Source organism: Peromyscus maniculatus, chromosome 10 (genome assembly GCF_049852395.1).
Source record: "Peromyscus maniculatus bairdii isolate BWxNUB_F1_BW_parent chromosome 10, HU_Pman_BW_mat_3.1, whole genome shotgun sequence".
Lineage (NCBI taxonomy): Eukaryota > Metazoa > Chordata > Mammalia > Rodentia > Cricetidae > Peromyscus > Peromyscus maniculatus.
This window is the reverse complement of record NC_134861.1, coordinates 38447182-38467408: the sequence shown is the minus strand read 5'-3', so window position 1 is coordinate 38467408 and position 20227 is coordinate 38447182. Positions and strand designations below refer to the sequence as shown.

General features: G+C 41.2%; 1 long non-coding RNA gene across 1 annotated transcript in view; it reads left to right on the top strand.

The window, feature by feature from the left end:
* The window catches only part of LOC121832747 (uncharacterized), a 185311-nt gene that overhangs the window by 37954 nt on the left and 127130 nt on the right, over nt 1–20227 (top strand). The gene's annotated exons all lie outside the window — the stretch shown is intronic.

Below are 20227 nucleotides of genomic sequence, written 5' to 3'. Positions count from 1 at the left end.
TTTTTTGCCTCTGCAGGACTATAGGTGGGCTCTTTAGTCATCCCAGCTTCAGCTGCCCCATCTGGAAAACTGGCAGAAGCTAGAGAGATATCATGGAACCCAGCCACTGGCACTGATTTTCATATTCATGTGTGTTGCTGGGAAATTTCTATTAGAAATGGGTTCTTACAAAGCCAAATCCCAAAATAAAATAGATGAAAACTAACACGTTCTAGTGAAGGCAGGAGAAAGTGTGGACCCTGGGTTCTCTAGCTTCCTCCAGCTATATTGGATACAACTTGGCTATGTGACCTCTGGTCCTGATTCAAGTATTCAATGGTCCTTCAAGCATACTCTAAGTACAAAGTCACCATGAGGATTATGAAAATACTTGTGTACATGAGAAAGGTGTGTGTGTGTGTGTGTGTGAGAGAGAGAGAGAGAGAGAGAGAGAGAGAGAGAGAGAGAGAGAGAGAGAGAGAGAGAATATAAGATTATAGATTATTGTATTTCACATTGATTTATAGAAATGAAATCATATTGGGTACGGTGGTGCATGCAATTTAATTCCAGCATTTGGGAGCCGAAGTGGGCAGATGTTTGTGAGTTTGAGGCCAGTGTAGTTTTAGAGTGAGTTCCAGGATAGACAGAGCTACATAGTGAGATCCTGTCTAAAAAAAAAAAAAAAAGAAAGAAATGAAATATGAAATAACTTTAGATAAAACCCCAAACCATCTGGAACTGTGGCTCCTCCTCTAAATTGAAATTATACTGAAAGATAACTCTATTACTTAAAAAGCCTTTCCAAGCAGAATGGGCATAGCTTGAAAGACACACAGAACGGGAACCACTGGGCATTTCTGGTTGAGAGGTGATCTCAGCTTCTCTTATCTGTGCATCTTTGAAGAGCAAACAAATCATGTCTGTGTATTATGACCCATCTGAGCTTCAAAACCAGCTGACGAGGCTGGGGAGACGGCTCAACTGTTAAGAGCACTTGCCCTTGGAGAAGATGAGAATTCAATTCCCAACACTCACAACAGGGGGCTCACAGCGGCCTGCCACTCAGCTCCAGGATTGATTGTCCTCTTCTGGTCTCCAGGGGCACTCGTGTACACACACACAGACACATATGCATAAATAAAAATAAGACAAATCTTTTTTAAAAAGTGAAAGGCGACAAGGGAACTGTGTCTCACAGACGAGAAAGAGGCTCAGAGTGGTGTGGTGGGTGGAGCAGGAGTGGGCAGCCTCTGCGCTCACAAACACCCCACTTGTCAGCTGGACTTGTTTTCCTTCTTCTTGTTGCTTTTCTGGTAGGAGCTTTATGTTCAATATTGACCCTGATTGCTACACCCACTCCAAGCTCATTCCTGTGTTATTCCATCTCTCTTCCCCAACTCCCTACCTCTAACGAGTCTGGACTCCTAGAATCTAGTAGATAAGTAACTTTTTCTTTAAAAAAAATTCCCTTTCATTGAAAATGGATTTTTTTCTCACATAATATGTCCTGTTTACAGTTTCCTCTCCTTCTCTTCCTCCCTCCTTCCTCTTTCCTTTCTTCCTTCCATCCAGACCTATCCCTTTTCTGTCTCTCATTGAAAAACCAACAGGCTTCTCAGGGATAATAACAAAAGAAAATATAATAATAATAAAAAAAGCTAACACATCAATATGGGACCAAACAAACAGAAGGGAAGCAGCCCCAGAGAAGGCACGAGAAACAGAGACTCAGTCATTTACCCACTCAAGAATTCAGTAGCAACACTGAACTAGAAGCCATAACCTATACAAAAAGAGTTGTGGGGTAAACAGAAGAAAAAATAAATAAAATAAAAAATAATAAGATAGAATTAAAGGGGAAAAGAAGAGAAACCCTTGCATGACAGAAAGAGACAAGGAACCTCCAAAGCAGACTGGATTCATCTTCTGTTGGCCGTCTGCGGCCGGCTGGGTATGCAGCCTACCTCTGAGAGTGGTCATTGCCCCAGTGAGACTCTCTGGAAGGAAATCCAATTTCCATTTGCCAGTGGTTATCATTTGGAGATAGCTTCTGGGTTAGGGATGGGAATAAAAGACATTTTCATTTATAGAAATGAAGTCATGCTGGGCATAGTAGCACATGTGATTCAGCTTCTCTTCTCTGCTCTAGGGCCCCAACTGGTGGAGACCCCTGCAGATCCTGTGCCCGCTGCTCACTCTCTGTGACTTCATATGTGCATCGGTCGTGTTGATTAAGAGGACCTTGTTTTCTTGGTGTCCTCTGTCCTCTCTGATCTTAGATTCTTTTCATCTCCTCTTCCGTGGGGTTCCTTGAGCCCAGAGGGCAGGTATTTGATGGAGACATCCATCCCAGTTAAGGCTGAGTGTTCCACGATCTCTCTCTGCTTCATGACTGGCTGTGGCTCTCTGTCTTTGTTCCTTCTGCTGCAGGAGGAAGCTTCTCTGCTGATCGTTGAGCAAGGGACTAATCTATGAGTATAGCAGGAGTCATTTTATTGTTATGTTCATCTAGTAGAACAGTAGTATTTGGCTTTACCCTGGGTCCTTGGGCTATCTAGTCTCAGATTTGTGGTCACCCAAGCAGTGCCAGGTATGGGTTCCATTTTGTAAAGTGGGCCCTAAGTAAAATCAAATATTATCTGGTTGCTCCCATAGACTTTGTGCCATAATAGCAATGACATTATCTTGCAAGCAATTGTAGATAAAAGGGTGTGTGGCTGTCTTGGTGTTTATTCTTCTCCTTTGGTACCCTGCAGAGTAACTTCTGTACCAAAGACACTACCATGTAAGGTGAAGGCTCTATGTGGACACAAGCTTGACGTCTCCATGTTCAATGAATTGTGTAGGTCTTGTCTTCAGCAATGGGGCCTTGTCATCAGTTTGTGGAGAACAACCTATAGTCTTGGCAGCAGCCTGGGTTTTGGGGGGATTCCCATGGGATCCTTTTGGTCAAAAACTCAATTACATATAATCCATTTTTGGTACTGGAAGCTTCATTTAAGAGACAAGAGACATCTAGTAGAGGCTCTGTCTCCTCCATTATTTGGCCATTTACCTGGGATCTCCTTCATATATGTTTATATTTTAGGAAGTTTCTACTATGTTAGTTTTCCATACTACACCTCAAATTACTCTTAATTTTAATTTTCTCTCCCCATATTCCCTCCCTTGTTTCTCTCCCCTCTTCTTTCCACTTGATCATCTATTCCACACACTCCAAATCCATCCATAACTAACTATGCTATTTCCCTTTCCTAATGAGATTTATCTGCTCCCCAAGTCCCTTACTCTATACCTAACCTCTGGGATCTACGGATTATAGTTTGGTCATTATTAACAGCTAATATCCTCATATAAGTAAATATATACTACCATATTTGTCTTTCTGGGCCTGGGTTACCTTACTCAGGATGATTTTTTTCCAGTTCCATCTATTTACCTGCAAATTTCATGATTTGATTCTTTTTAACACTTGAGAAATACTCCATTGTATAAATGTACAAGGTTTGCACTCCTACCAGCAATGGAAGAGTGTTCTTCTTACTCCACATCCTTGCCAGCATGAGCTGTCACTGTTTGATTGCTCTTATCAATTTTGACAGATGTAAGATGAAATATTAATGTAGTTTTGATTTGCATTTCCTTGATGGCTAAGGATGTTGAACATTTCCTTAAATGTTTCTCAGCCATTTGAGGTTCCTCTTTGGAGAATTCTCTATTTAGATCTGTATCCCATTTTTTTTTCTTTTTTCTTTCGAGACAGGGTTTCTCTGTGTAGCTTTGCGCCTTTTCTTGGAACTCACTTGGTAGCCCAGGCTGGCCTCGAACTCATAGAGACCCTCCTGGCTCTGCCTCCCGAGTGCTGGGATTAAAGGCGTGCGCTGCTGCCGCCGCCGCCACCACCACCACCACCACCCGGCTTGTATCCCATTTTTAAATTGGGTTATTTGTTTTCTTGATATCTAGTTTTTTGAATTCTTTATATATTTTGATTATTAGCCCTCTATTAATATGTAGTTGATAAAAATCACTTCCTATTCTGTAGGCTGCCACTTTGTCCAAATGGTAATGTCCTTTGCCTTACAGAAGTTTTTCAGTTTCATGGGTCACATTTATTTGTTGTTGATCTTAGTGCCTGTGATAATGATATTCTGTTCAGAAAGTCTTCTATGCCAATGAGTTAAAGGCTATTCCCCACTTTCTCTTGTATGAGGCTCAGTGTATCCAGTTTTATGTTGAGTTCTTTGATCCATTTGGAGTTGAGTTTTAGACAGGGTGATAACTGTGGATTTATTTGGATACTTCTACATGCAGCCATCCAGTCTGACCAGTACCATTGCTGAAGATACTGTCTTTATTTAGTGTATATTTCTGGCTTGCTTATAAAAAGAATCAGGTGTCCATAGGCATGTGGGTATATGTCTGAGTCTTCACTTCAATTCCATGGATTGATGTGTCTGTTTTTGTGCTAAAATAATGTTGTTTTTATTGTAACTCTGTATTGAAATTGGGGATGGTTTTACATCCAGCAGTTCTTTTATTATTCAGGATTGTTTTAACTCTACTCTTGTTTTTGTTGTGGTTGTTTTGTGTCTCTATGTTTCTATATGAAGTTGAAAGTTGTCTTTTTAAGATCTGTAAAGAATTATGTTGGAATTTTGATGGGGATTGCATTCAATCTATAGATTGCTTTTAGTAGGATGACCGTTTTTTACTACATTAATCCTACTGATCTACATGCATGGGATATTTTCTATCTTCTGACATCTTAAATTTCTTTCTCCAATCTCTTAAAAATTTTTGTCATACAAGTTTTTCACTTGCTTGGTTACCCCTGGATATTTTTCATATTTTTTGAGGTTATTGTGAAAGGCATAGTTTCCCTGATTTCTTTCTCAGTTCTTTTGTCATTTGCATATAGGGGGGCTACTGATTTTTGAGCCAATTTTGTATCCAACTACTTCGTTGAAAGTGTTTATCAGCTGTAGGAGTTTCCTGGTAGAATTTTAGGGTCACTTATATATACTATTATATTACCTGCAAATAAAGATACTTTGACTTCTTTTCCAATTTGTATCACTTTGATTTCCTTTAGTTGTTTTATTGCTTTAACTAAGACTTCAAGTCCTATATTGAATAAATATGGAGAGAGTGGACAACCTTGACTTGTTCCTGATTTTAGTATAAATATTTTGAATTTTCCTTTATTTAGGTTGATGTTGGCAATGGACTTTCTATAAATTGCCTTTATCATGTTGAGATATGTCTGTTTTATCCCTAATATCTCCAGGATGTTTTCATAAAGGGTTCTTAGATTTTGTGCAAGGCCTTTTCTGCATTTTATTACAATAAGATGATCTTGTGGTTTTTTTTCTTTCAGTTTGTTTATATGGTGGATTACATTTACAGATTTTTCATGTATTGGACCATTGCTGCATCTCTGGGAGAAAGCCTGCTTGGTCATGATGGATGATATTTTTGATGTGTTCTTGGATTTAGTTTACAGGTATTATATTAAATATTTTTGCATCTGTGTTCAGAAGGGAATTTGGTCTGTAATTATCTTTTTTTGTTGAGTCTTTATGTGGTTTGGGTATCAGAGTAACTGTGGCATAAATCAACTGGGCATTGTCCTTTCTGTTTCTATTTTGTGGAATAATTTAAGGAGTATTGCCTCCAATTCCTCTTTGAAAGTCTGGTAAAATTCTGTGCTAAAAACCACCCGGCATTGGGCTTTTTTTGGTTGGAAGACTTTTAATGACAGCTTCTATTTCACTAGGGTTATAGGTCTGTTTAAATTGTTTATCTGACCTTGATTTAATGTTGGTAAGTGGTGTGCACTGAGAAAATTATCCATTTCTTTTTGTTTTTCCAGTTTGGTGGAGTACAGGATTTTAAAGTATGTCCTTGTTATTTTCTGGATTTTCCCAGTGTCTGTTCTTATTTCCTCCCTTTTATTTCTAATTTTGTTAGTTTGGATCTTTTCTGTCCACCTTTTAGTTAATTCAGATAAGGATTTGTCAATCTTATTGATATTTTCAAGGAATAAGTCTTTGTTTCCTTGAGTCTTTGTATTTTTAAAAATTTCTAATTTATTGATTTCTGAGAGTTTCACTTTATCTTGCAGTCTAGTGTTTTGCAGTGTGTTTTATTCTTTTTGTTCCAGAGCTTTCAGGTGTCCCATTGAGTTACTAGTATAGGATCTCTCCAGTTTTTTGTTTTTTTTTAAATGTGCACACTTAGTGCTATCAGCTTGCCTCTTAGAACCACCGACATTGTGCCCCATAAGTTTGGGTATGTTTTATGTTCATTTTCAATAAATTCTAGAAAGCCTTTAATTTCTTTCTTAATTTGTGTCAACTCATTTCTTATTCAGTAATGAGCTGTTCCATGAAGTTGTAAGTTTTCTGTTGTTTATGTTATCATTGCTATCCAGCTTTAACATTAGGGTCAGATAGAATGCAGGATATTATTTCAATTTTCATGTACCTGTGGAGACTTACTTTGTTTCTGAATATGTGGTCAGTTTTGCAGAAAGTTAATTTTATATCAAGTTGACACAGGCTAGAGTCATCTGACAGAAGGGAACCACAATTGAGAAAATTCATCCCTAAGATTGACATGTAGGCATGTCTGTTTTCTTAATTAGTGATTGATGTGGCAAGGCTCAGCCTATTGTAGGTGGCACCATCCTTAGACTGGTGTCCTGGCTTCTTAGCAGCCTGAGAAAGCTATGGGGAGCAAGCCAGTAAGCATGTATCCTCTATGGCCTCCACATCAGCTACTGCCTCCAGGTTCCTGCCCTGTTTGAGTTCCTGTCCAGGTTTCCTTTGGTGATGAACATCGATGTGGAAGTGTAAGGCGAATAAACTCTTTCCTCCCCATGTTGCTTTTGGTCATGGTGTTTCATCACAATAATGGTAACCCTAACTAAGACAGTCCTCTTGGTAGATTTTTCTTTTGATGAGTATGCAGCCCCATCTCTTCTGATTAGCTTTAGTTTGAAGTCTATTTTGTCAGATATTGAAATGGCTAACCAGACTTGCATTTTAGGTTCATTTTCTTAGGATATATTTTCCATCTTTTTAACCTGAGATGATGTCTATCCTTGATTTGAAGGTATGGTTCTTGGTTGTAGCATAAGGATGGATCTTGTTTTCTGCATCTATTCTGTCTCTGTCTGTCTGTCTCTCTCTTTCTCTCGTGTTTTAATTGGGGAATTGAGACAATTACTGTTGAGAGATAACAATGAATAGTATTTGTTGATTCCTATTATTTTATTGTGTTATGTATGTTTGTTGTTGTGGTGTAGGTAGTATTGATGGTAGTAATAGCACTGGTGTGTGTGTGTGTGTGTGTGTGTGTGTGTGTGTGTTTCCCCTCTTTTGATTTTTTGATCTGGATTATTTATTCCTTGTGTTTTTATGGGTATGGTTAACCTCTTTAGGTTAAAGCTTTCCTTCTAGTGCCTTCTATAGAGTTGAATTTGTAGATAGATATTGCTTAAATTTGCTTTTATCATGGAATGTCTTATTTTCTTCATCTTTTGTGAATGAATATTTTATTGGGCATAGTAGTCTTAGGTGTCATCTGTGGTCTCTCACAGACTGTAGAACTTTAGTCCAGGACCTTCTGGCTTTAGAGTCTCCATTGAGAAGTCAGGTATAATTCTAATGGGTTTGCCTTTATATATTACTTGGTCGTGTTCCCTGAAGCTTTTAATATTCTTTCTTGGTTCTCTACATTTGGTATTTTAATTATTATGTGGTGAGAAGACTTTTTTTTTTCTGGTATGGTCTATTTGGTGTTTTGTATATTTCTTGCACTTTTATAGGCATCTCCTTTTTCAGGTTAGAGAAATTTGCTTCTAAGATTTTGTTGTAAATATTTCTATGCCTTTGACCTGGGTTCTTCTTCCTCTATTCCTATTATTCTTAGATTTGTTCTTTTCATAGTGTCCCAGATTTCTTGGATGTTTTGTTCCTGGAGTTTTTTTTTTAGATTATCATTTTCCTTTGACCAAGGTATTCATTTCTACCCGTGTCTTCAATGCTTCAGATCCTGTCTTCAACCTCTTGTTTTCTGTTGGCGAAGTTTGCCTGTGAAGTTCCTGTTTAATTTCTTAAAGTTTTCAATTCCAAATTTCCCTCAGTTCAGGCTTTTTTTTTAATTGATTCTATTTCCACTTTCAGGTATTAAACTGTTTTAGTCATTTCCTTCAACTGTATGTGTTTTCATTGATTTCTTTAAGCGATTTATTCATCTCCTCTTTAAGGACCTCTGTCATATTCATAAAGGCTGTTTTAAGGTCTTTGCCTTGTGCTTCAGCTATATCATAATACTCAGGGCTTGCTGTGATGGGGTTGTTGGGCTCAGCAGAGACATATGGTCCTCGCTATTGTTGATTGTGTTTTTATCCTGGCTCCTAGGAATCTGGGTTTGGGAAGATTGTAATTCTATGTGCTGGCATCTGGTTTTGTTTTTGTTGGGTGGGTATTTTGTTTTGTGCTTTCTGTTGCCCTCTGTGGTACTTAGGAGAGTTTGCTGGCTGTATGTTGCCTGGTAGAAATTCTCTTGGGATCCTGTTAGATATGGCCACTGAGAGTTCCAGCTAAAATGTCTTTCTAGGTTTTGGGAGCTGCCACTCAAAAATGGGGAAGAGCTAGGTGGGGCTGAGGAGGTCTGCAGGAGGAAGGAAAGCAGGATGTTCTACCAGGATCTGCTTAGTTCCCTGGGAATGGAGGCAGAGTGTGAGGAGGGGACATATCAGGTCATCTGCTACAGAGCTGGAGATGACACTGGGTGGGGGATATGGATACGTAGGAGAGAGAGAAAAATGAATATATGAGGCTTGCTTACCCACTTAGTGCCTCACTCGCTTCTCTGGCAGGCTTGACTGGCATTCCAGGGAAAGCCTGCCTGTGTTGGAGACTGGCATAATGGGATGAGGGGGTTAAGGAAGGTTGGATGAGAAGTTCTACATGAGCTATTGGAGATGAGGTCAGAGAAGAAGGACAGACTGCAGCAGGTGGTCTGCTACAGAGCTGGGGATGAGACTGGGAGATTGGATGTGGAGGAATGGAAGAAGAGGTGAAGATCTGTAGTTAGCCTGCTTCCTTGGCTGGAGTGGCCTCAGGGTTCCTAGGGAATGTCTGATGGAGTTGGGGCCTGGGATAAAGGAGTGGAGGTAAGTAACTTTTACACTCAGCCCACAACAGGGTGAATGATGACTATGGCCATGGGCACTCAGTATCAGTTCCACCCTCCTTATTGAAGGAGTCAAAAAGTCAAGAATTACATTTTTTTGAGTCCCTTGCATCTAGAGCTTCAGGTAGTCTGTAGCTTAGGTATCAGATGTATTCACTTGAGATGTGGACATACAGAGTCCAGCCCACAGTTGGTGGAAAATCAAATTTCCCACAGTTGGTGGAAAATCAAATACCAAACACAGCAGATTTCTACAGCTCTTGCAAGCTCATAAGGGCGTTTCCTTGAGTACATACCCTTCCCTGTATATATGATCTCCTCATGTTTTCATACTCTCACTTAGTTTCCAAGCTGCAAAGTGGAATTAAGAAAAGGGCCTGATTCCTAGAGTTTCTGAGGGTAAAAACAATGAAGTGTGGCTAGCTAGTACTTAGCACCTCCTGGGCGCAGTGAGAGGTTGATACACTGAGACACTTCTTCACCCATTATCTAGACAGGGAACAGTCTCTGCATGGAAATAAATGAAGAGCCAACACTGAAATAGTCTTTGCTAAATAGTTCCATAGAATTTGTGTGTGTGTGTGTGTGTGTGTGTGAAAGAGAGAGAGAGAGAGAGAGAGAGAGAGAGAGAGAGAGAGAGAGAGAGAGAGAGAGAGAGAGAAACAGACACACACACACAGAGAACTATGTAAGAGAGAACTGTGAGAGGTATCTCCCAGACACATATATTTAGAAAGGCTCTGCATACCAGTATGATATTAGTAATGATTGGTGTTGACTATCTAATTAATCAAAGATTAAGAAAGCATCTGCAAAGTCAGGTGGTGGTGGCGGCGGCGGCGGCGGCGGCGGCGGCGGCGGCGGCGGCGGCGGCGGCGGCGGCGGCGGCGGCGGCGGCGCATGCCTTTAATCCCAGCACTTGGGAGCCAGAGGCAGGTGGATCTCTGTGAGTTCGAGGCCAGCCTGGGCTATAGAGTGAGTTCCAGAAAGGCGCAAAGCTATACAGAGAAACTCTGTCTTGAAAAACAAACCAAAAAGAAAAAAAGAAAAAAAAAAAAAAAAAAGAAAACATTTGCAGTGTGCAGGTTATTGTCTCAGGTTCATGCACATAGTAGATAGATTACAAGGCAGATTCCTGGCTGCCTTCTTGGAGCTTACAGTCAGATGTTGGAATTACAGGGCATCAAGGGGACACACAGAGAGCAGACAGACTGAAAGGATGATACTGGACAGTGCTAAGTGCTCTGAAGTCAATTCAGTTTGTAATGAAGAGTAGCCAGGGTCTGTGTTAGGCCAGGTGGTCAGGGCAGGCTCTCTGAGAAGGCCTTATACTGGCCTTGGATAGGAAAGAATTGGATATAAGGATCTGGGAACAATACCTAGGCCCAAAGGCTGGAGTAGGGAGGTGATGAGAGATAGGGATGATGTGAACTGAGGTCCTCCAGGCAGGCCTGCATCTCTGAAAGCTTATAGTCCAGGTCAGACATTGTGGTGGAAGGGATAGAAGAGGTACTTTGTAAGATGAGAGTTCTAACATTGAGTCTTCCACAATAATTTGGATTTACCATATTGTAGGCCTGGCCTCAGTTTCCTTATCTGTCAAAAGGGAATATACATCTACCCTTACCTGGAATATGCTATGAGGAGTGTATGGCCTTAAGGGTGGCTTCCTATTTAATACCCTTGTTCTTCACTGCAGCGATAAACTTGTCTGTCCTAGGCCTTTTTCCAGGAGTCCGGGCTGTGGGGAAGAGGGGCCTCAGATCATCCACTGGCATATACCCTGGCCTCAATGACAGCAGGCGCAGGAGACAGGGCCTGCTTTTTCTTCTCCTAGACTCAAACCTTCAAGCCTTTGGACTGAGTGCCAACAATAATTCATCAGGAACGCTTTACAACTCTGTGTTACAAAACCTGTTAGGAGACAGATCACCCACAGGACAGCCTTGGGGAAGGAAACATGTTCAGCTCTGGTGACCTCAAGATGATTAATGGTTTTTAACAGGGTGAACTCTGTCCTTTGCCTCCCGTGTGCTGTGAGTGCTTCCTCCCTCACTCAGTGTGTTTGAAGTAGGAGGGGGAGGGTGGAAAAGGAGTAAGGCTGGGGGATGCTTGAAGTTGCAGCCTACCTATCACAAGGAAACTGGAGAATTGAGCCGGAAAGGCAGGAATGTCTTATTCTTGTTACTTAAGGGGGAAAAAAAACAGCAATGTGATTTTATCGCTTGAAATATGTGCAATATGTCCACCAAGTAGAAATGAGCTCATGCCTGGTGCACTTTGCACAGCCTGTTGCGTATGCAACCTTCACTGTTCTTATCATTATCAACTCTTTCATGCCACTGAACCAAATGGGAACTGGAATGGGATACAGTGAAAAGGAGATGTACTCATTCTCTAGAGGAACAGAGCTGATATAATAATGACTATCTGCACGCTACATAGGCTGAGGACCCAACAGCTGCTCAGTTATGGGGCTGGATGCCTCAGCTTTCTCTGTCTGGCATGTTAGCACAGCATGGCAGCAGCAGTGGCAGAATCAGAGTGGATGCACTCACCAGGAAGGAGTGAAGGTAGCCAGGGAAAAGCAGCACTGCTTTAACTGCAGACCTCTTTATATGGCCCTATAAGAAGGTGCTGCCCACTTGGCAGTGGAGGGAGGGTCTTCCTCCTCCAGTTAATTCTTCCAGGAAGTCCCATCAGAGATCTGTCCAGAGAAGTGTCTCTTAGCTAATTTTAGATCCAATTAAGTTGACAACCTAGATTAGTGGTCATAGAGAACCTGATTTTATTTCTCAGTTTTCAAAGGTATGGTAACTCTTTTTTTTTTTTGTAGGATCAAAAAACCACACACACACACACACACACACACACACACACCTGGGAATACAGTTATTAAAAGAAAAAAAATTGACCTTTCTCCATTGCCCTCTACATTAGCCAGCTTCCCATTACTCTAACAAATACCTGAAATATTCAACTTATAAAGAGCAAAGACTTATTTTGTTGTGGTTTTAGGGTTTGCTGCCCTGAGGTGTTGGTTCTGTTGCTCTAGCCTGTGTTGATAAATCACACAATTTTGGAAGTGCGTGGTGGGGAAACATTGTTCCCTTCCTCACCTGGATGTGAAAGAGGAAGAGGAAGAAATTGGGTTCTCAATATCCCCAATGACCAGAAGCCCTCCCATTAGATTCCACCTCTTAAAGCTCCTACCACCTCCAGACAGTGCCAAACTGGAAACCTGTATGTACTGGCTGGTTTTGTGCAAACTAGACACAAGGTAGAGTATCAGAGGGGAAGGATCCTCAATTGAGAAAATGCTTCCATAAGATCCAGCTGTAAGACTTTTTGTAATTATGATTGATTGGGAATATCCCAGCCTACTGTGGATGGTGCTATCCCTGGCCTGGTGGTCCTTGGTTCTATAAGAAAGCAGGCTGAGCAAGCCATGGGAAGCAAGCTAGTAAGCAGCACCCCTGCATGACCTCTGTATCAGATCCTGCCTCCAGGTTCCTGCCCTGCTTGAATTTTTGTCCTGACCTCCTTTGGTGATGAACAGCATTGCGGAAGTATAAGTTAAATAAACCCTTACCTTCCCAACTTGCATTTGGGTCATGATATTTCATTGTAGCAATAGAAACCCTGGCTAAGACACAAGCCTTTTATATATGAGCTTTTTGGAGACATTTGTAGTCCCAACTTCCATGCCTGCTTTAATCCTACATTATGATATTATCAATGCCAAACAGTGGATCTATGTTTGTGTTAAACTACATCAATATCCTCAGACACAATCTTGCCAAACAATGATGTTCATCTGCAAACAGGAAATAATGGGGGACTTTCTAATTTCACAACTTCCTAAAGCAAATTTGTGACAGTGACATGGTAGCTGTCTTAGTTAAGGTTTCTATTACTGTGAAGAGACACCATAACCATAGTTACTCTTATAAAAGATAACATTTAATTGGGGCTGGCTTACAGGTTCAGAGACTTAGTCCATCATCATCATCCAAGAAGCAGGCAAGCAGACATAGTGCTGGAGACAGAGCCAAGAGTTCTACATCTGGATCAGCAGGCAGCAGCAGGAAAAGAGAGTGAGCCACTAGGCATGGCTTGAGCTTCTGAAACCTCAAAGCTCATTCCCCAGTGACACACTTCTTCCAACAAAGCCACACCACCAATTATGTCGCTCCCTATGGGTCTGTAGGGGCCATTTTTCATTCAGACTATCACAGTAGCTAATATGGATTAAATAGGGCATCGGATGTATTATTTTATCTTGACAACCATTAGAAGCACCTATGAAAATCATTTGCACTTTCCAGATGAAGAGACTGGCCTGTGGGGGCAACCTTAAGGCCATGGAGCAGTGACTGGAGTTCAGGATGCCATTTGAAGAACTTTCCTTGATGTTAAGTATTTCTTCTATAATCTTCCCTAGTACTCTATTGGCCCTTCTGAGTGTAGCCTTCTAAGTTATTATAGGCAGCAGAATAGATGGGAAGGTAGCAAGTCCTTAGGAAAGAACAAGGTCTCCAGCTCCCTCTTGAGGCCCTTCTTCTGGATAGAAGTTAGTGTCATGCATGCATATATTTTTGTGCACTAAGAACTATTCTAAAAGTCCAATTATCCACATGTTCACATGATCATAATTGGCATGTTACCCATCTTTCGAGTGTCCCAACAGAATTTAAACAAATATAGAAGAGATGAACTTGTCATTAGCTCTATAGGAAGTGTGTAAAATTTCCTTGCGAACATGCATCCTATGATGATGTGATAGAAGTAGCTCAAAGATCAGTGGATGGATGATATGCTGGAGAATACATGCCTTCAAGGTGAACCCTTGTGATAATTATGCTTCCACATAGCCATCCTGTGATTTTGGGCCTCTGTTTTCTCTTTTAGAGATTGGGCATACTAATACCACTGGCTTTATAGAGTTGGAATCAGAAGTGTATGAAATAATGTCTGTAAGTAAAACACTTAAGTGTATGTTTGAAAACTGTCTGACATGTAGAAAAGTCTTGTTGCATACAGTGTAGGTGAATGAAACTGGATGATTTATGGTATCTCCTCAAATTATTTTCCTAATTATCACTAATTAATTTGAAAATGTCATCTTCTGAGATTTATTGGTAGTTCCTTCTAGTCTGGGTTGATACTCCACGGACTTTAAAAGGTTTTACAGAAACAGAAAAGAATTGGCTGGCACACATGGAGAAAAAAGACAAAAGAAAACTAGACAACTTGTAAAATATGTTGTGTGTTAATTTGTAAGGGATGGACCAGAAGCTGGAAGAGAGCTCTGGAGGAGATTCTTCGTCTTAGCCCTCAGGAGCCCATTTGCCCACTTTCAAGTCGTCCCTCCCACATAGCGTCAAGACCCCCTTTTAATGGATTTGTTGAGGCAGAAAGCTTAGGTGTTTCACTGGATATGTTTGGTCTACAACAGATTACTGAACTGGGACACACTTTGGAGGACACAGAAGTGCAGCATAAGTTTAAGATACATCTTCCACGTTCTCTGAAATACAGGTCCTGGGTGAATGTAGTGTTGAGTAGATTTTAATGGATTTAAGGGACCTGTTAGACTATTCTGGTAATATAATTTGGAAATTATATTAAATGTTTCCCATTGATCTATGTATTGAAGGCTTTGTCACCAGTCTTTGTCACTATTGGGTGATATGATAACCTTTAGAAGCCAGGGTCTACTGGAACAGAGTTAGGTCATTGTGAGCATGCCCATGAAGGGGGACACTGGGATATCAGGTCTCCTCTTGCTCTCTGTTCATGTTTGGCCATACCATGGGGTGAGCAGCTCTACAATGTGCTACCCACCATCCCTGGCTGCCTTGTCACAGGCCCAAAACCAACCAACCAACTGATCATGAATTTTCCTATTTTTAAGCTCATTGCCTCAGGTATTTAGTCATGGTAATGGAAAGGTGATTCATTTGGTGATTCAAGGTTTATTTTAAGGGATGTGGAGAGTATTCTGAGAATCTGACTTTTACCAGACAACAAAGATGACTTGATTAACACAGTCTTATCAATAAAAGCATTTGAGTCTGCATGGTAATCTATGCTGCATGCAGCTCTTATAAATTATGTACCATTGTGAGGGATGCGATGTTCTGGGTGAATCTTTGAAAGGGCCCTCTGTCCATCTCTTCTCTTTATCTTCCTCTGTTGCTTTGCTGTGGCTCTCAACTCTGGCATCTCCATCTTTTCAACTAGTGTGTTTGTCTCCAGGTTTCTCACCCCAATCAACTACCTGAATGATCTCTCTAAAGCAGAGTCCCTTGCCAGTTCCTGCTCATTTGGAGTCCAGTGCCTATGGGGGTAGATTATCCATGCCCTTTAGGTTATAGGTATAGGCCATGTTAGGGTAGCTGGGCAACAATTTGGTTAATTCTCAGACGTTTCTAGCTAAGGATTGATCACACTTCTTTGAGTGCTGAGAAAGTATATCTAAACTCAAATGAAAAGAAGCAACATTACTTATATTTTTAGGTTTTAATTTCTAATTTTTAACAAAACTCATGTTATTTCTTTATGTTTTGCAATTCAATCTCATAGATAGCTGGTGTGTTGTAGCCTTGTCCACCTTGGCACAGAATTCCAGACTCTCTGGTTGGACCAGCGATATCCTTCATGGTCCAGTGATTGCTACTATGGTTTGGTCTTGTATGACTCTCAATTTAGCAGTGTTTGTACCCAGTAAGACTCTTGTGCTGCCTTAGGCTTCATCTACTCTGGCTTTCATATTTTAGACCCAACGTTGCACTGGTTGCAAGGGTCACTGTTCGTTGCCCTGACAGGGTCCACATCCTCACTCATGCAGTGTTTGTTCTGGTTAATCTATCAGCTGTTGGCAGTGATACAGATCAAGTATCCATGTGGAGATGTCTAGAGAGAGATGTCTAAGTTTCAGCTTGTTTCCACTGGGGTTTGCAGATAATCATAGCCACTGCCAGAGTTTAGTTAAAACCACAGGCAACAGAAAAACCACCCAATCAACCTGCAACTCATGGAAGACAACAAATTATTGCTTGGAGCCATGGAATTTTGTAGAAGTTTCTCTTTTGACAATAGATAAATGAAATTAGGCAAAATCACATTTTCTAGCTCTGTCCCCCTCCTCCTACCCACCATGTCCCACACTATTTAGAACAGACACCCTTCGGGGTGTCATGGTGTACTGAGGGCAATATGGAGAGTAGAAGGACAAGCTTCCTAAGAAGAAAAGTGTGTGATGTTGTAGGGCATGATTAACACAGGACAAGGGAAATTTCCAGAAGAGAAGTAGCACTTGTGTGTTAGATCCAGAAAAACAAAGCCTGGAGGCCAACGTGAGTCTGCTCACCCTCCTGCCCATCATCCAGAGTGTGGAGTTGGAAGAGGTGGTGTCTCCATGGGAGGTGAGCCATATTAAAACATTCAAAATTTTCCCATGAACTGGGGAGCCCCTAAAGATTTATTTTCTTTCAAATCTCACCAAAAGATAGTCATACTTACAAAAAACTTTTAAGAACAAAGGAAAATAAATGTAATAGAACATTAAGAGGAGCAGAAATGTGGAATTCTATACCCAGTATGATTTTATTAATGTGAAGGTATAAGTGCATGAACTAAAGGCTTGCAGAAATGTGGCACAATGATAGCAGTCACTCCCTCGGAGGTAGAGGCTACATAGCTTTCCTTTCGAAGTATTTACTGTTTCTCATACTGTCTACATTTTTCTTTTCTGCTGTGAACACGTGTGATTTTGACAGAAAAGTACAGAACAAAAAAAAAATCTTGAGGTTGATGAAAGATAAATGTTGTCCACATGTTTTGTGGGGCCCTAGGGCAGCCTTGCTTTGGACCTTCACTGAACTGATTTCCTCATGGGAAAAGTGAGCCTGGCTCCTCCTCCAGGCAGAGCAAAGCCTACACACTTCACCTTCTGTCTCTCCCGCCCTGCTGTTTCAGGGAATAGGAGTCTGGCTGGCTCCGGCTTAAAGCAAACAAGGGGGATTTTTATTGGGATCTGGGGACCTGGTAAGAAGCAGCCATGGTGAGCATGAGGAATTCAGGGAGGTGTTTAAGAAAATGGGTACTCTGTGGATGAGATCTCAGGCTCTAAGAACACCTCTGACTAGGAGGTGTGGCAGATGGAAAGGTAGACAACAGAGAGCCACAACAGGGAGGGCCCAGAGACAAGCCAAGACCACTCACAGAGCAGATAAAGACTATGGGAAGGAAAGGATACATACAGATGGGAGATAACTCAAGATATATGCATTAAATGTTATGATTTTTTGTTTATTAATCATAGGTACAAAAATATTACATGTGAAAATGCCAAAGTATAAAAGGTATAAAGAAAATACAGGAAATTCTATTTGACTTTGGGTTTGTGATTTGTTAAAACAACACAAAAACACAATCTGTGAGAGACAAAATGGGAAGCTGAACTTTCTTAAAGTGAGAAACTTAAGTTTTAGGAGAAGGAAGAAAGAGGAAAGAAGTGAGAAGGTGAGAGGTAGAAAGGAGTAGACAGAGCTGAAGAGAGTGAGGAGATTCAGGGCCACGGAGCAGCGAAGACAGGGTCAGAGCAGGGAACAGGGCAGGAGAAGGGGGCAGGAGCAGGGCTGTAAAGCAGATTCTCTGAGGTGGAGAAAGGATGGAAGAGGGGAGGGCAGGAGAGATGGGTGCTCAGACACAGCCATGGTCCTGAGACAGACACCCACAGAGGGAGTCTCAAGAGAAGCAGGGATGGGATGAAGGTGGGCAGAGACTGTTGCTGCAGAGTGCATGGGGGAGCCTGTGCTTCCTATGTGTGAGGGTATTTGGACTCTGACAACATTCTCACGGACTTGTGAAACTTGGCCCTTTACTATCTAAATTTCGCAGGTGTGATGGAAATATGAAAAATCATTCATGTAGCAATTTATGAATCTCTTCTGTAGCCAATATTTTTATACTTGATTCAGCAAATCAAATAGCTATGTCAATGGCCTTTTTATTAGAATTTTTTTTGTGTGTGTATGGTGTGCAATGTACATGTTTGTATGAATGTACACACTGATAATGTGCTCGTGTGTGTGTGTGTGTGTGTGTGTGTGTGTGTGTGTGTGTGTGTGTACATGGAAGCCAGAGGTTGATGCCTGGTGTCTTTGAAGCTTAGTCAGTTTCCATCTTAGGTTTTAGGACAGTGTCTCTAACTAAATCTGTGGATCACTGACTTGGCAAGGCTGATTGGCCTCAGGAATCCACTCATCTCCATTTCTCCAGAACTGGCAGAATTTCTCTGTGTAGCTCTGGCTGTCCGGTAACTTACTTTGTAGACTAGGCTGGCCTCCAATTCAGAAATTTGCCTTAGGCAAGACTTTTTAACTTAAGTGCTAGGGATGTTATTCAGGTCCTTTTGCTTGGGTGGCAAGTGCTTTGTTGACTGAACCATCTCCGTTGTCCCTTTAATTATATTTTAATGCCCATTTTGCTTAATGGGAATCTGAGGCTCACAGAGGCTTGATGTTTTCTTACCCAGTTGGTATAACTAGCAAACAGCTGAGCAGTAATGAAAACCCAAGCAATGTGCCTTCTAGTTCAAGGTCTTGATGACTCTTCCGCACTCTCTCAGTCCATGGTCAAGCCTTCAGTGATCTGGGAAATATGAAGAATTTTAATGCATCAGCAATTATTAAACACCTATTATATGCAAAGTTATTAGAGTGGTGACAATTCAGTGGTAACTAGGATTTAATTTCTCCTTTCAGAAATGTTTAGTTGAGAATTCAGTTGAGACAGACAAAGGCAGATCAGCAGGTCTTGGGGCATAAAGAAGACTCAGTTTGGACAGTTTGAAGGGTCTGGAGCCTTCCTTGTAGTGTCTACCAATCCTCTCTCATTTCCCTCGTGGTCCTCTCTATTTCTGCTACTGCAGACCTACACACCAACTTAGATTTGTACTGATTCTGTTGGAAAACAATCTGGTTTCTTTGTAAGTTTAGTTATCAAAGAATTTCAAGCAGACATGTAAACTTTGGTGACTATTTTAAAGTTGTGTTTTTATTCATGTGTGTATATGTACCCACACATGTTTGGGTATCTACAGAGGCCAGATGGATTCCCATGGAGTTGGAGTTACAGGCGGTTATAACCTGCTCCATGTAGGTGCTGGGAACAACTCTGGTCTTCTGAAAGACCAGCAGGTTCTCTCAACTACTGAGCTATGTGTCTAGCCTAGGCATGTAACTTTGTGATTTTTGTAAGTTAATGAGGATGGGAGAGTAAAGGGGAAGAATATGACTTCAGCACCCATCTATTCTTTTTCCATCCAGGCTGTATTCCTCAGGCATGATGTCCTCCAAATTCCCACCACAAAAATTCCCACCACAAAAATTCCCACCACAAACACCTCTCCACACCATCATGTATGCCTCCTGGATACTAGATTGAGGGTCTTCTCACTTGAAGTTTACCTTACCCAGGTATCTTACAGATCTGAGATGGGAGGAATACCTCTTCCCACATTCCATTATACATGAAGCAATTAATAATGCTAAGATATCAGCTGTCATGTCTCAGAGGCAGAGGTAAAAGGTGAGGGAATGTGGACCATCAGAGGGAGCCAATGATGGATTCCTAGAGATACCAGAGGACTCATAAGAGAAGTAAAATGTGCTTCTCAAGAAAAGCAAGTGACTGGTCCGTGCTCCTCCCATTCTTTCTGGGCTCTGTATCCACCAGACCCTGATTGTGACATTCAGTCTTTACCCAGCATGGTCTGGAGATAATTCTTTCCCCTGAACAGGTGGAACTGGCATCTGTTCACCTGAGGAGTGTGCATTCCCTGTTGAAATGACTACTTTTTCTTCAGGACTGACAGTTTAGGCTCTGCAGACTATAGGAGAAAGCAATGATATTTGCATTTGCATGTATTTCTAGCTCATTCTTACAAACAGCCAATGGTTCAATATTTATAAAGTGGAGCAGTGTGGTACAGACTGAATGGAAAATGCAACAGCATGGTTCCTGGTCT